Raw genomic sequence first — 16,976 nt, 5'->3', positions numbered from 1 at the left:
CACTCTGCAAATGGTCTCAAATGCCAAGGAGGGTCCAGGCCAAACCTAGAAGTCAGGAGCTTCTTCCAGTTCTCCCACGTGGGCACAGGGGTCCAACCACTTGGGCTATCCTCCACTGCTTACCCATGCCATTAGCAGGAACCTGGATTGGAAGTGGAGCTTCTTGGACATGGACTCTCTAATGCTGCGGTCAGAGGCTAAAGCTGCCCTGTCAGGATGCTAACCTGGAAAATACTGAGTTCTTAACTCGTAAGTGTAATTTCCTTGTTTACTTCTACTTCTCTGATAGTTTCCTGTTTCCATGGCTTTGTATTCTATAGCATCTCATAATGATTTAGTGTATAGTTGATAGCATCTGATAATTAATGTGTTCTCCTGTGTATGCATATGGTAGAATAGTTTTTATTTATTTATCTAGTTTTTAGGGGCCCGGTGTTGTGGCGTAGTGGATGATGCTGCTGCCTGCAGTGCTGGTAGCCTATATGGGCACCGGTTCCAGTCCTGGCTGCTCCTCTTACTATCGACTCTTTGTGATGGCCAGGGAAAGCAGTAGAAGATGGCCTAAGTCTGCTTATAGAGCACAGACCTGTGTGGGATATCCAGAAGAAGCTCCTAGCTCCGGGCTTCTGATCTGCCCAGTTCTGATGGAAGACTCTCGCTCTCTCTCTCCCTCTCTCTCTCTCTCTCTCTCTCTCTCTCCCTGCCTCTCTGTATCTCTGCCTCTCTGCCTCTCAAATAAATAAATAAATCTTTACAAGAAGATTTATGGGTAAAGAGTGTGGTGGAGAAGTCCTGGAGGGGCTCTGCGTCCTGTAGTGGCACTGCTTGGGCAGGTGGCAGGTTGCAGGCTGCACGTGTTGTGGCTGAGGAGGAAGGCAAGTGGGTCAAGCATATTCCATGTCACCATAACAATGAATGTTACCAGGGAGTCTTAGGGGCACTGAAGCATTCAGCCTCCCTAGAGGATGATTTTGGATCTAGCAATTGGGAGGCAGCAGACTTGGGTAGTGAAGAGAGAAAATAAAAGTCCTTGAGACTTATGGGTGCAGGAAAGAAAGAACATACTGGTCATCTTGTCATAGGAGATCACAAATCCACATCTCACTTCCAAACAGGAAAAGAAGACAAGAAGATTAATGAAGAACTAGAGTTTCAGTATCAGCAAAGTGTGGATAGTAAATTATCAGGGAGATATCGGTGACATTGTGGACTTGGCTTCAGTGAGGTAGAAGAGCAAGATGGAGAAGGTGATGATGATGATGATGATGATGATGATTCACCTGATCCTGAAAGTCTAGATGAGTCTGAAAGTGGTTCAGAGTCAGATAAAGAAGAACCTGCTGAAGAACTTCAAGTTGCTAGTTGCTGAGCACCCTGATGAAGTGGAAGAGCCCCAAAACCAAAAGATGCAAAGAGCAAATATAAAATATTTGTTAAGTCCAGTGGTTCATAACTCCCAAACACTTAGACTTCGTATGAAAAGTAAGCCTTATTTTTTTAAAATTAATTAATTAATTAATTAATTAATTTTTGACAGGCAGAGTGAACAGTGAGAGAGAGAGAGAGAGACAGAGAGAAAGGTCTTCCTTTGCCATTGGTTCACCCACCAGTGGCCGCTGCGGCCCACTTACCGCATTGATCTGAAGGCAGGAGCCAGGTGCTTCTCCTGGTCTCCCATGCGGGTGCAGGGCCCAAGCACTTGGGCCATCCTCCACTGCACTCCCGGGCCACAGCAGAGAGCTGGACTGGAAGAGGAGCAACCGGGACAGAATCTGGCACCCCGACCAGGACTAGAACCTGGTGTACTGGCACTGCAGGCGGAGGATTAGCCTAGTGAGCCGCGGCGCCGACCAAGCCTTACTGTTAAAAGCACAATGGAGGACTGCTTATAGAGCACAGACCTTTGTATAATAATTTTTAAAAAGTCCCATTTAAATAATTACAAAGAGTGCTTGCTTTCAAATGCCATGGGTTACACTTTCATGGGCATAACTAGAACCAATTTTGTAAAGAGTAAGAGTTGTATAAAATATGAAATAAATGCAGTACTCAACTTCCTTTCATATTAGCATCATCAATCTCCCCTTTAAATGCAGTATCAGGCAGATACCTTTTGTTTGTTGTAGCTCTTTCATCTTTTTTAAAAATTTTTTGGTCCTTCATATTTTTCTCACTAAAAATTTGATACTGTGATGTGTTCATGAAAAAATATACTTTGCTATAGGAGCAATATCCATATGGATATTTCTGCTGCCAGTCACAATCTAAAACAATGTTGGCAATAGGTTAAGTATTTAATTTACTCTTACTGACTCAGCTATTCTCTTTCAGACCAATGCAACATGAGAATAGGCACTTTCATACCTGTTAGAAGGGAATTACAACTATCATATATTTGGAATGTTATGATCTTAGTTTTTTCTATAATTTTATTGCATTGTATGTTAGGTTATTGATAAAATTTGGTCAATTTCTACAGAATAAATTATTTCTCTGATCATTTAGTCCTATCTATTTAGAAACATGTAAATATGGATTTTTTTTTCCTTCAAGTAAATGTGACCGAAGTTTATTTTCTCCCTAGGGTCTAAATAAAGAGAAAGCAGTTTCCCATATTTGGTTGTTATACCTTTGTCCTCATTGTCTAAAAATGAGGGGCAGACTTACTGAACAAGAAGTGAAAACAAATTTTCTTCATTTTATCTCAATGTTGTTATTTTTATTATTTATTTACTTAAATATCCAGTTTTATTGCTGCTTCTGTTGAAGTAAGATTGGAATCACTAGACTTCTGTTAATGTGGTTGATTTGTTCTGCAGATTAACAGATACTATATTATTGGCTATTCAGTGGGTCTTTAATTCATTGGATCCAAAATCTCAGTATTTCTAACAAGTTGAAAGGTATGAGTCAGACTTTTTGTGAGCTGAAGTATTATACATCCAGATACATGGTGTGTGTTTCTTTTGTTGAATTTTTAAAAAATAATTACCTCTAAAGTCATTTTGAAATTCAGAATATGTGTGTTACAAGAGTACAGCAACTAGAAATGATGATTCAATCATAAAATATTTTTCATATATTAGTTTTGAGGTTTTTTTTTTAATTTCTCACATTGTTTTTAAATAGGTGCTATCCTAATATGGTAAGAGATTTAGTCTGGGCAGTAGACAGTATTTGTGACATTTAACAAATAACTTGGTTTGAAGAAATTTTACTTTATTCAACAGTTTTAGTTTGGCCACTGATTTTCAAAAATCTTTTCTGTGGGATTGCTTATTATAGCTACTTTAAGTAGAAAGTTAAGAGTGATTTATATTTAAAAATTGAAGAGGACCAGTGTTAAGTTTTAAGAAGTATTTTTATTTATTGTTTAAATATGCGGGGCTGGGTGGTTTTTAAGTCTTGGTTCTAATGTATAAATAGAAGCACCCGCTTCTAAAGTAACTGTACTAGAGTCCTTTCTTATCTCCAAATGGAGAAATTCTGATTTCAATTCATGTACTATTGGGTATTAATAAAATTCAGAACTGGAATAAAATTAATTTGTGGGGCGGGCACTGTGGCGTAAAGGATAAAGCCAACACCTGCAGTTCCAGCATCCCATATGAGTCCAGTTTGAGTCCAGGCTGCTCCATTTTCAATCCAGTTTTCTACTATGGCCTGGGAAAGCAGTCAAAGATGGCCCAAGTCATTGGGCCCCTGCACCTGTGTGGGAGACCTGGAAGAATTTCTTGGCTCCTGACTTCGGATCAGCGCAGCTCCACCCATTGTGGCCAAATGGGGCGTGAAACAGTAGACTCTCTTCTCTCTGTCTTTCCTTCTCTCTCTGTGTAACTCTGACTTTCAAATAAATACATGAATCTTTTTGAAAAATGAATCTGTTGGTGCATTTGAAAAGAAAAAAAAAGGATTTTTTTTGTTTTGTTTTGTTTTTTAATTTATTTGAGAGACAGAGTTACAGAGAGAGAGAAAGACTTTCCTCCACTGGTTCACTCCCCAAATGGCCACAATGGCCTGAGTAGTGCCCATTCGAAGCCAGGAATCAGAGGCTTCTTCCAGGTCTCCCACATGGGTGCAGAGGCCCAAGCACCTGGGCCATCTTCCACTGCTTTCCCAGGCCATAGAGGAGAGCTAGATTAGAAGAGAGGTAGCTGGGAAACAAATTGCCGTCTATAATAGTAGGCTTAGTCTACTGTACCACACACAGCGCAGACCCTAAATAGTCTTTTTAGTGTTACATAAACCAAATAAGTAAGTATGGTTTAGATTACTTCTGTAATTACTTTGTAAATACTTATACTTATATCAGAAATGTAGCTTTATATGTGAAAAAACAACATAAAGGAAACTATGTTATTATGCTTAATACCAACAGAAAGATTAAAAGCCGAGTTTTACATGGAAAATACTGCAATTTACCCCTTGTAATGTGGTAATAGTATTTGAATCCCAAAATCCTATTCTCTTTTCATTGATCACCACATTTTATTTTCATTTAGCCCTGAAAGATTGTGTCAAATTTTTCTGAACAAACACCTTCCCCAGAGAAGAGAACCCCTCAGCCATCCTTCTTTCTCATTTTACACACACACAATGATGTCATCTGTTGAAATTTTCTTGAATTTTCTTCTTTTTCTCCTTTAAACTTGCACAGAGGGAAGAGTAGTCACTTCTATGTACATGATTATACCCTTTTGCATCTTCTTTTTAAATATAGTCTTTCAGTCAAAAAATTATTTTATTTTCAGTCCTATACCTTCCTATGTATCCTGCTCCCTCCCACTAACAAGTATTTCAACAAGGAAATGAAAATAAATCACTTCCAACATCAAGTACATTGCAAGGTGTCTGGCGGATAACAAATCTTCCCCAGGCAGACGAATCAATTAATTCACAAGCTTTTATTGGGATTCCGCTCCCAGGCGAGCTTCCCCGGTCCCAATAGAGCAGGGGCCAGGGAAGTTGCCCATCAGAGGTTGGGAGGGCTCCTTTTATAGATACAGGGTGTGGGGGTTAAAGGTCGAGGCAGGTCTGATCCTCACTGGTTGACCTTTAGGCACCCATGGGGACCTTGACATGGAATTTTCTTCCCCGGAATTATAGGTAGGGACTCTACATCTATAGGACTTTTCTCCTTGTGGATCCCAAAGCTACCATACATTACGTACCATTTGCCTTTAACAGAAAATTTCCCCCAGATCTCTCATTAGTTTCTCCTTATTTTATTCCTATCTTCAAATCTCCCTTTCTTTATGCATTTACCAAGTCAAAATACTTATTAGGTTCCTCATATCACAGGATATTCTACCAGATGCTGGGGCTATGAAGGCGAAGGAAACACCATCCTCCTTATAAGTCACAGTTTTGCAAGTCTGGGCAATAACAACTCATTGTATCACAATGTGTTAAATCCAATGAAAAGATAGATGGAAAAACAATTGAGATCTATATGAAAGTGAAAAGATCATTGTTTTATCTAGTAATTTTTTTAATTTAAGTGAAAGAGAACATATCAGCATATATTCAAGTGTTATTCAATTAGTCATTGCCTTCACTTGCAAAACATACACTAAGATACAACTACATGCCAGGCACTATGTTAGGCAATGAGTGCAGATAAGAGAATGAAACAACATGGCTCTGTGGTTAGTAAATATTTAGTAATTGTAGCAGAACTGCCATGAAAGCAAAGGAGATGTGCCTATTCTGGCCTTGGGATAGCAAAGAAAGGTTTTAAGCAGGAATGATTTCGGATTTGAGCATTATAGTTTTAGCACTCATCTAGGTGAAACTGGATAGACAGAAGATGCTATGTGTGAAAGTTAGCATAGGGCTCTCACACTTCTTCCAGAAAGGTCATTTAACTTTAGATAAAGACTTTTACTCAGGGTTTAAAAATGATTGTGTATCAAAAGCAAAATATCTTTGTTTTACTATAAAATATGTGAAATTGCACATATTTATGATAAAAAGATTAGAGGATTTTTTTTCTGAATTCTATATGAAAGTAACAGGATATACCAAAAGAAAGTGGCATGAGATTTGCTATTTCAAAGTATCACTTTGTCAGCCTTGTTAAGGAAAGGTTAAAGTTTTATTGTAATTACAATTGGATGCTAGAGTTAAGATTTAAATGTTTTAAATCAATATTTTGTATGTATTTGGGAGAAAATAAGAGAGAGAAAGAACTTTTCCCTTCCCCAAGAGCCCAGAATAATTAAAACTGGGTCGGTCAGGACCAAAGCCAGGAACCAGAATCACAATCCAGGTATCCCAAATTACTTGAGCATCACTGCTGCCCACGAGCATCTGCATCAATGGAAAGCTGGGGTCAGAAATCATCCCTGGGAATCCATCTTAAGCACTGTGATGTGGGACACAAGTATCTTAACCACTAAGCTGATCGCTGTGTCCAAGGAGTTTTCTTAACACACATGATGATGGTAAGAATGTGAACGAAGGCTGTAGCAGTGGCAATGAAGAAAAGTGTAGCAACTTGAAATATGAAATAATGAAATATGGCATGCTGTCTTTGACAGGTGTTTTGACAAAATGTTTAAGAGAAAGTGGGGTCCCTTTCAAGTTCATGAGTTGCAATTCTGAGTGAAAGAAGATGCAATTTAATTATCTTTTTTTTTTCAGAATTAAATTTTATTTCACATTGATAGAAACTGTGGGAAACATTTACATTTTCCCACATAACAGCATAACAGTTCAATGGAATATTTCTTGCCATAAATAAGATTTTGCTGACTTATATAACTGAAACAACAGTTTATGTTCTTTAAGGTAAAGCAAAATTACTCAGTAAATGATTGTTTAAAATTTTAAAGTCCTAGGCTGGCGCCGTGGCTCAACAGGCTAGTCCTCCGCCTTGCGGCGCCGGCACACCGGGTTCTAGTCCTGGTCGGGGCACCGATCCTGTCCCGGTTGCCCCTCTTCCAGGCCAGCTCTCTGCTGTGGCCAGGGAGTGCAGTGGAGGATGGCCCAGGTGCTTGGGCCCTGCACCCCATGGGAGACCAGGAGAAGCACCTGGCTCCTGCCATTGGATCAGTGCGGTGCGCCGGCCGCAGCGCGCTACCGCAGCGGCCATTGGAGGGTGAACCAACGGCAAAAGGAAGACCTTTCTCTCTATCTCTCTCTCTCACTGTCCACTCTGCCTGTCAAAAAAAAAAAATTTAAAATCCAGACGTAAACATATGGCTTCATTATTAACATCCTATATAGTCCATTACTAAATTATTTTCATTACCAATTAGTACCCATTTATAAAGATGCATTCTTAACATTGTTTGGTCAGTTGAAATACAGCAGAAAAATTAACACAGTTCAGAAATATCAAGCATTCATTTTTGCTACATATTAAACTGTGCAGAAAATATACCATAGTAAATGGTTCTGATTAATGTTTATTACTCATAAACTTGTTTTCAATAATTTTTTCAGTAATCTTGAAATTTTGATTATTTAAAATCAAATGATTGCTGTTTTTATATTGGTACAGAAAACTAATGGACTGCTCATTTCCTACAGTAGCTGGTTTGAAACAAATGTACAGAAAAGAAACTCTGCTACCAGGAGATGAAATAATTTCAGAAATTAGTTTTTAAGAATGTTCTTAACTATTTCAGAAAATACTACAATATGACCTAATTATTCTTTCACTTACACACAGAAAAATAAAAACACAGAATGATTTGTTACCTGGATTGAAGATTGTATTCTAATCACTGACCAGGTCTAAGTTTACACTAATGTACAGTTGTTTGAAATAAGTTATACAGAAAGTTTTATGTAACGGTTGTTTTCTTTTAAAGTGTAAATAGATTTTCAATACCATAGGTCTGTGACTCAGAATGTCAAATTACAGCATTATTGACAGCAGATTCTATGGCAGGAAAGCAGTATTTGGTCTGCTATAAAGGAAAATCAAGAAAGAACACTTTTTTTCTTGAGGGGAGAAAAGAATATTAAACAGAAATGTCAACAGGGAAAAGTCTGGTCCCAAAATAAAAGGGCCATTATTTGAAGAGAACAATATTACTCTTTACTGACACTTAAAAGCATTATTCCTATTATTAGGAATAATGTAATACCTTCTCCTTCTTATGTATTACAGTCATTACATATGAGTGCATATATATAAATACCAGACAGTGCATGGTGACTAAGCAACTTCGGAATAAATCCACAGACTAAGTCACAGCATGCAAAAATCTTATATCTTAACTGCTTATTCATATCTGCATAAATTTTCCTTAAGCATACTGTTAATTTTCAAATCATGTAATAACAAATCTGATTGAAGTATTTTATTTTTTTGCTAAGTTACAGTTAAGAAAAAGAAGCTAGCTGCTTCACCTATATTAATACCAGTATATTGTGGATCATATTTTACAAATACACGTATGGAAACTGAAATATCATCTATTACCTATGAAGAGACATTATTTAGTCAGTGTCATTGGCGTGTAATTGCAAAACATTTTAACACTTGCAAACATTAGAAGTTTCAAGACTGGGCACAGGGAAAAGTTTATGCTCTACTAACAATGATGCTGGTGTACTTCTACACAAGGCCTCTTAATGATGTCAATCAGTTGGAGGTAGGAGTTTATCAATGAATTGCTTGACATCCATCATTTCCTGCTGACATGAACTGTGCATCATGCCTTCATAGGTCTTAAAGGTTACATTGGCTGGATTTACCAATGTTTTTAGTTTTTCCACAGTAAGAGAACCAAACATTAGTGGAACTAAAGGGTCACAATCTCCATGGCACTGGAGAACAGAAATATCTCTATTAGCACCACTGATAGGACCCTGTGGAAATGAAGCCCGAAGTGGAAGGCAGCAACTGAGTGCAGTGACACCTGCCAGTTTCTGCTGTGTGGTAAGAGCAGTATATAAAGAGAAAGCTCCTCCCTGAGAAAATCCTCCCAGAACAATTCTGCTAGAAGGATGCCACTCTTCACCTCTCGATCTATCAAAGCCTTTACGTTTTCTGCTGCCTGTTTCATCCTCCTGTGAATCTGGTGAAAGTCCAATAATATCAAACCAAGAAGGCATGGCCATGGTCATATTTAATGTAACAGGCATTACTGGCACGTGTGGGCAGATATATTTGATATGTATACTTCTGATACCTGCAAAAGCTTCTGCCCATCCATGCCCAGTATCTCCCAATCCATGAAGGAAAATTACCGCAGTGGTGGCCTTCCAGGCAGAGGGCACCATGGCGGGCAGTGGAGCAGACATGGTGTTACCGCACATACACTGACTCAGCCAACAGAGCATCAGAAGTCTAAGGGAGAAAGAGCGCCCGGCCTCGGCCAAGGGCGTGCGAGCCGCGAGTCCCAGCCCTCCCCACCGGGCATGTGCTCAATTTAATTATCTTGATAATGTAAAATTAAAAACAATTTGGAGAAGGGAAAGATTATCTAGCCTAAGAATTCTGGGACATAGCTCATCGTTTTTATATTAGGATGGAATTGTTCTGTAACAAATAAATCCAAATAGAAAAATTTAAGGAAATATCTATTTATTAGCTCACAGTTATGGAGGTCAGAAGTCCAAGCATGGCATGTCTGAGGCTGAAATCCAAAGCTGTGTTGGGGCTACAGTTTCCATCTGAACTTTGGGCCTTTTTTCCCAGCTTATTTGTTGTTGTAGGTTGAAAAATGTCACACCGACAGGTATCTACTTCCTTCTTACTGCAACCCATGAAAGTTAACTTGTTTGACAAACTCTTGCAAGTGTGAATAAGTATCTTGACGTTATCTCAAAGGCTCCTAATAGCAAATCAAGAGACAGACAAGAGGGAGACATTGTTACTCCCACTTGGGGTGCCAGCATCCCATATTGGAGTACCAGGGTTCAAGTCTTAGCTCAGTTTCTGGTATGGCATCCTGATAATACACACTCAGTGAGGCAGTAGATGATGGTTCAAGTACTTGGGTCTCTAATATTCGTGTGGGAGACCCAGACTTAGTTTGTCTCTGGTTTCAGCCTTCCCAGCTGATATGGTTGGTGCAGCCCTTTGAGGAATTAACTAGAAGATAGAAATATCCTCTTTGCTCTCTCAAATATTTAAAAATTAATAAAAATGGAGGCCTAGGGAAATTTGGTATACACAGACTAAAACATTGAAGATGAAACAATAGATATGTGAAGACATTGGCCTCAGAGATTGCAGTGACGTGGCTACAGCCACAAAATGCTGGAAGTCACCAGAAGCTGGAAGAACCAATAAACACATTGTCCCTTGGAGTTTCTGGAGTTTGATCTCTGAGGAAATATTGATTTCAGCCTAGCAATACAGATTTTAAGCTTCTCACTTCCAGGCCTGTGAGAGAACACATCTCTGATATTTTAAGCCATGCACTTAGTGGAAAGTTGAAATAGCAGACACAGGAATGCTGTACACAAGTTACTGGCAGAATTTATATACTTGTCATTGTAGAATTGAGGGCACATTTTCCTGATAGATCATGACCAAGGTTACTCACTGTTCTAAATTTACCTGTGGTCCCCTAGCAGCCCACAATGTGACTGTTAGCTTCCTTTCAGACCATCTGGCATGAGCCTGACATTTCATTCTGCAACTGGTTGGAGAAAAATCTCTGAATTTAAAGGGCTCTTGTGATTATGTGAGGCCCACCAGGACACGCTCCTAGTCAAAAATCAACTGAGTTGAGAATGTAGTTACAACTACAAAAAACCCTTAGCATCAGTTTCAAGTGCTTTATTTTATAAGGGAGTTGTTTCTACATAGCTTGGGGTACCTACTACCACCTCCTCCTCATCCATACACTGTTTTCTAAATCAGTAGGGTGAGGACTGCTGGCTATTTATGAAAAATACTGAATAGCGGACGTCAACTCAGACTTATAAAATCTCTAGGACAACAATGTGGGAAGCTTCTTTTCTTACTGTTTCCTTGTGAGAATCTTAATATTTGGCTAATTAAGCTGTTCTCGAAAAAATGTAAGATCCAATAATAAATCAGAACTTTAAAACTGGCTCCAAACTAACCATTTACATATTTCTCAACCCCAAAATAGTTTTTAATGACTGTAATACAGACTGTATTCAAAGTTGTAGCCACAAAAGATGCAGCTTTCAGTCAAAACTTCTAATCTCCGAATCAAACTTAATATGTGGTTGCTATTATTTCTAAAAAAAAATGGTTATTTTATGGGAGAGTTAACCCCACATACTGGTGACATTTTCAAAATAAATTGTGTAAGTAATCATAAACGTGCTGGTGAACAAATAAGGCCTAAGATGTGTATTTTAAAAGCAGGTGGAGTGGTCAGTGCTGTGGCATACAGGGTGAAGCCAACTCCTGCGGTGCCGAGATCTCATATGGGTACCAGTTCAGGTCCAAGATGCTATGGTATGGCCTGGACAAGCAGTAAAAGATAGCCCTGCACCCGAATGGGAGACCCTGGGGAAGGCTCCTTGCTCCCGCCTTCGGATTGGCCACCTCCAGCTGTTGTGGCCATTTGGGGAGTGACCCAGTTCCTCTCTCTCTGTCTCTGCCTCTCTGTACCCCTTACTTTCAAATGAATAAATAAATCTTAAAAAAAGAACAGGTGGAGACTAAGTCAAATACAACTGACAAAATGTTGCGTATATTTAAATTACATACACTAGAGTTTGCTCTAAACTATCCCTTTACTAAATGGTTGAAATTTTCCAATGTTGTATAAACTTTTACAGCACTAAGGCTATTTGTGGTAGAATTATCTGTTCATATTCGTTTCCTAAGTTTGGCAATAGACTAACCTTTTCAGCCTCTGTTGCAATTTAAACACAGTCATGCAATTAAAGTTCTGACAAAGAAATATCCACAAAAGCACTATTTGCCATGCTCACACATTGAGGATTTTGATGAGAAAAAATCTCGCTTCCAGATATTCTCTTTCCCTTTTCCCTGCTGTGGAACCTGGGTGGCTTTAGCCAACCTCAACAATGGATTCTGCACAGCAATACCCTAAGATGTTGTGTGAGTCTCCAAAGGAATTAGACTAGAGTTTTGATTCATCAGTTAGAAGAGAACTACCTACAAGTCTAAAAGAACCTTGAACTGATATGTGAATGAGAAATAATCTTTTGTGTTTGAGCTTTTATATGTTTGAGTCTGTATTCATAGCTATATAATTTACCTTAATGACTATGGTACAAATATATTTTGTATGTTCTGAAAAAGCAACCAAAGCAAACTGTAGGAAACAAAATTAAGATAAATGCTGAATAATATACAAATATTAAGTATTAGTCAAAAACACTACTAACAAAGTAGCTATTAAGTTACTTTTAAAATTTATACTACCTCTGAAGATATAGCTAATTCTAGGTAATATTAAATATTTAAATGAGGAAATTTTCCCAACTGTACTGCTACACTGATTAATAAAATTACATAGTCAAAGTATTATAGCCTATACACATTAATAAATTTTTGTTACCCAATTCAAAATTATAACATGCATAGCAAATAATTTGTCACATTATCAGAAAAAATAACATTAGGTGGAATAATACCTAATGTGTTTTTAATTCATTCACTAAAAATATTTTGTTGAACACAAACTATAAGCAAATGACTTTCATCACGCTCTCCTAAGAACCCAGAAAAGGAAAACATACAACTATAGTGTCACATAAGGCTAAATACAGATTAGCAAGAACTTAGAACTTAGTGGTCAGTTAAAAATGAGACTTGTTGGGATAAGTTTAATCATATTTTGTCCAAGATGTGTACAAAGAATTACTGAACACTTCACTAAAATGTGTTTACACACACACACACACACCCAAAGATGAAAAACATTTTAGTATCTGTGTTAGCTGCACCCTCAAGACAATAGATATTAAATATCAAACAAATGTAGAGCTCTCATGCAGAATATCTCAGGTTTGGGTCTCATATGGTAGATGCTTTGGTAGAGTTTGGTGTGCAAGATACTTGTTAAAGACCACTTTGTATGGAAAGCAAAGGAAAATGATTCCAATTTGTGTAGATATCAACCTGAAGCCTAGCCAACCAACTCTAACGTTATGGTTTACCAAGGAGAGTGTGTATGCTTGCTCAAACTGAATGCATCTTTATATCTCTGAATTATTCTGGTAATTTAGGGAAGATCATAGCTTTAGTAAACGTGTTTTTATTATAATTGTGATTTTAATGTAAAATTGAAATACATTTTTATGATTCTATTTGAGATTTCACAGAGAACTGCACGCTGCTGCCATGAAAAGAATGTTGGAGCATTTGAACTTTACTTCTTAGGAATTGAAGAAATAGATTTCAGCCACTTTGTCAGCATACGGTTATCCACAACAACCTTCTAAATGCTTATTTTCTTTTTAGGTAATAGATAATTCTCACTTATCTAAAACACGTCACCACTGAAGAATCCAAAGACACAGAATTCCACAATGACCATAACAAATGAATTAGTGTAATTCGTGGTCAAAACTTGACTTGAAAGTTTGAAAAACAGCAAACACCGAAATAAAGACTTCTTTATTCATTTGAAGGGCAGAGTTACAGAGAGAGAGAAGCACAAAGAGTGATCCTCCATTCGCTAGTTCACTCCCATTTGGGCTACAACCACAAGGGCTGGGACATGTAAAAGCCAGAAGCTGGGAGATTTTTCTGGGTCTCCTAGTGGGTGCAGGAGTCCAAACATTTGGGCCATCCTCCACTGTTTTCCCAGGTGCATTAGCAGGGAACTGAAGTGGAACAGCCAGGACCAAACCAGTGCAATATAGGATGCTGGCAGGTCATGGCTTTAAATAGCTGCACTATAGCACCAGCCCCACATATTTTTGTTTCTATAAGGTAACAATTTATGTAATAAAACAACATAAGATCAAACTTTTGTGTGCTCAATTCCTATTTATGTAATACCTTCATTATTAACTTTTCTTAGAGCATTGCAACTTTAGAAATTAATCAATATATTTACTGAATTTCACAGTAATCATTTTCAGAAATGGCAGTATGCCTGTTATATTAACATTAGGGATACATGAGTATTTTGCCATTTCAGCTCCTATCCTCAAATAATATAGTATAAAATGCTAAGCAGGACAAAACTTTACAATTTTTAAAAACATTCATTGATTTACTTGTAACACAGATCTATACACAGAGAGAAGCAAAGACAGAAAGGTTTTCCATCTTCTGGTTCACTCCCCAGATGGTCGCAATGGCCAGTGTTAGGCCAGGTTGAAGCCAAGAGCCAGGAGCCTCATCCAGGTCTCCCAGGATGCAGGGACCCAAGCACTTGAGCCATCTTCTGCTGCCTTCCTAGGCACATTAGCTGGCAGCTGAATAGGAAGTGGAGCACCCAGAACTCAAACCAGTACCGATATGGGATGTCCATATCACAGGCAGTGGTTTAACCATCAATGCTGGCCCCAACTGAAATTGTTAATATTCCATCTATCTGCTTGTTAGTAGGTAAAATATTTTTGAAAAGAGAAAGTGAAATAATGTGCACTTAGTAAACTATAATGCTGTCTAAATGTAGTGGCTGTGGAAAGGGAGGTGGCTGGAATAGAATTGGCTTCATATCCTGGAGTTTTCCTGGGCAAGGATGCTTAGGACATGTATCCTTTTCAGCAGAAAAAAAGCCATGAACAGACAGGAGCTAGCATGGGTGGATAAGAAACTGTCCAAGACAGTTGACTAAATGGACAAGAAGACATCTACAGAAAGAACATGGGAACACACCTACAAATGTCTAGACAGCAAGAAAAAATTTGAAGCCAATAAGCCAGAATAAATATGCATGTTAATTACAAAATTGAAGTTGCCTTTTGGACTAGACATATGTAGATCACTCTTTTATTATCTGAAAAAGATTATCAGAATATAAGCATGTTGTAATTTTCCTCTAGAGACATGCAGAAGAATTAATCTTGTGGAATAAAACAGATGAAGAGTGATGAAAAGGTATCAAATTATTTCCTGTTCATGCTGCCTGTTCACCAAAATTATTATATTCAGCATTATTTTTCTGCTTATTTATATAAGCATGCCTAAATTATAGGTAGAAAGTAAAATTTAAAAATAAGATCTACAATCAAACATATATTGTGTGACATTATCATATTTCATTCCTTTATATATCCTGAACAACTCTTTTATACCTTGAGATGTTTAAAAGAAATCCCGGTGATGAAATCTTATCTGGAATGGTCTTCTGGAAAATTAAGCCATTTCAAGTGGAAAAATCAGTGCTGTGAGTTGGTTATCTGTATCTATTTTCTAATCACTGGAAAACACAGAGGACAGAATAGTGAGACTTGTCTTTGATAATGGATCTAATGAAGGGAGGCTTTAACAAATAATATGCCTTCATGCATAATTATTACCCAAAAGAATGACTTAATATTAATTATCCTGTAGCTATAGTTTTATTTCTTCTTTATATACTGCTTTGCCTATCAGAACACAGATTATTTATATAAACCTTGCCTGACTGAATTGGCTTACACTGTAATCAGTGAAATAACTCAGTTGTAGTTTGGACATGGAGTATTTTCACTGAGAATTACAACAGAGTGTAATCATTCAGCCTAAAAAGGGGATGGCTACATATTGCATTTTTCACCCACTTATATAAGCTACCACTCATCACAGTTAGTGAGTGACATTATTATGGTGAATAGTCATTTTGTGTAAAAACATAAATCAATCATTGAAGTAATCATATCCTCAGGGACTGATAGAATTATAGAGCTCCCAGGCTCATAGCCGTCATCTAATCCAGTGGTTTTTCCAACTGAGTTTGTGAAGATTAAATCTTCCCAGAGATGCAATGAAGACTGCCTTGGGGAAAAGTGGGACCCATCCCTGTGATTTCTAGGTACCTCATCTATGTGTAATTATACAATACTTAGCACTTTATTTCTGGCTTATTTCACCTAGCATAGTATCTTTAAGATTCATGCATATTGTATCATGTAACATGATGTCCTGTATTTTTATACTTCACATTTTGTTGTATGTATATACTACTTTGTTTATCTGCTCATACATAATTACACAGTTAGGTTTCTTCTGATATTTAACTGTTGTGAATAGTATTTCTAGGAACATGGATATACATATATATCTTTCAAACCATGTTTTAAATTACTGAGTTTAAATTCTATTGAGTGGAATTAATAGCTAATATATTAATTTTATTGTTATTATTATGAGGGATCAACATATTATGTTCAACAGCGTCCATACCACTGTGCAAATTTGTCCTCATGCAATTCACCCTTTGTTATTTTCTCTTTTTTCATCGTAGTCATCCTCTGAGTGCCAGGTGGTATCTCACTGCAGTTTGTTGAGTGATGTTGAGCATTTTTCCACATGCCTATTGGGTATCTGTATTATTTATGTGTTTTAAGTATGCAATGCTCTGTAGTTTTTATTGTACAAAACTTCCATTATATTGGATAAGATAATTTTTAAATATTTTATTCTTTTTTCATGCTATTGGAAATGAAGTTATTGTTTACTAATTTCCTTTTCAGATTATTCAGTTTATATATACATGAGTGCAAATAATTTTATATATTAAAATTTTACCTTGTTACTTTGCTGAACTTATTTCTTAATTGTAACAGTTTTATTTTTCATCTGTAAGAACATATTACTTATGAACAAAGTTTATTTTACTTAATTTTTCTGCTTTGTATGCCTTTTACTTCTTTTTCGTGTCTTATTGATCTTACTAGAACTTCCAAAAGTGGCAAAAAGTAAGCATCATTGATGTGTGCCTGATCTCTCAGAAAAAGCTTTTAGTCTTTTTACCACTGAGTATGATTTTGCCAGGGATTGTATATGGCTTTTATGGTATCATGGTAATCTCCTTTATTAAAAGATTGTTTGGGATTTTAACATGAAAGGGTGCAAGGTTACCAAGAAATGCTTCTCCTCCACCACTTGAAATGATCAT

The 16,976-nt window shown here is 37.3% G+C and overlaps 2 pseudogenes; one reads left to right on the top strand and one right to left on the bottom strand.

Annotated features, from left to right (window-relative positions):
• The first annotated feature begins 946 nt into the window (after positions 1-946).
• Positions 947-1,453, top strand: LOC133762304 (small acidic protein-like; annotated as a pseudogene).
• A 7,110-nt stretch (positions 1,454-8,563) lies between these two features.
• Positions 8,564-9,169, bottom strand: LOC133762303 (acyl-protein thioesterase 1-like; annotated as a pseudogene).
• Between the last annotated feature and the right edge of the window lie 7,807 nt (positions 9,170-16,976).

The sequence above is a fragment of the Lepus europaeus genome, chromosome 6 (genome assembly GCF_033115175.1).
Source record: "Lepus europaeus isolate LE1 chromosome 6, mLepTim1.pri, whole genome shotgun sequence".
NCBI lineage: Eukaryota > Metazoa > Chordata > Mammalia > Lagomorpha > Leporidae > Lepus > Lepus europaeus.
The sequence above is the reverse complement of the archived record's forward strand: the minus strand, read 5'-3'. Positions and strand labels throughout refer to the sequence as shown.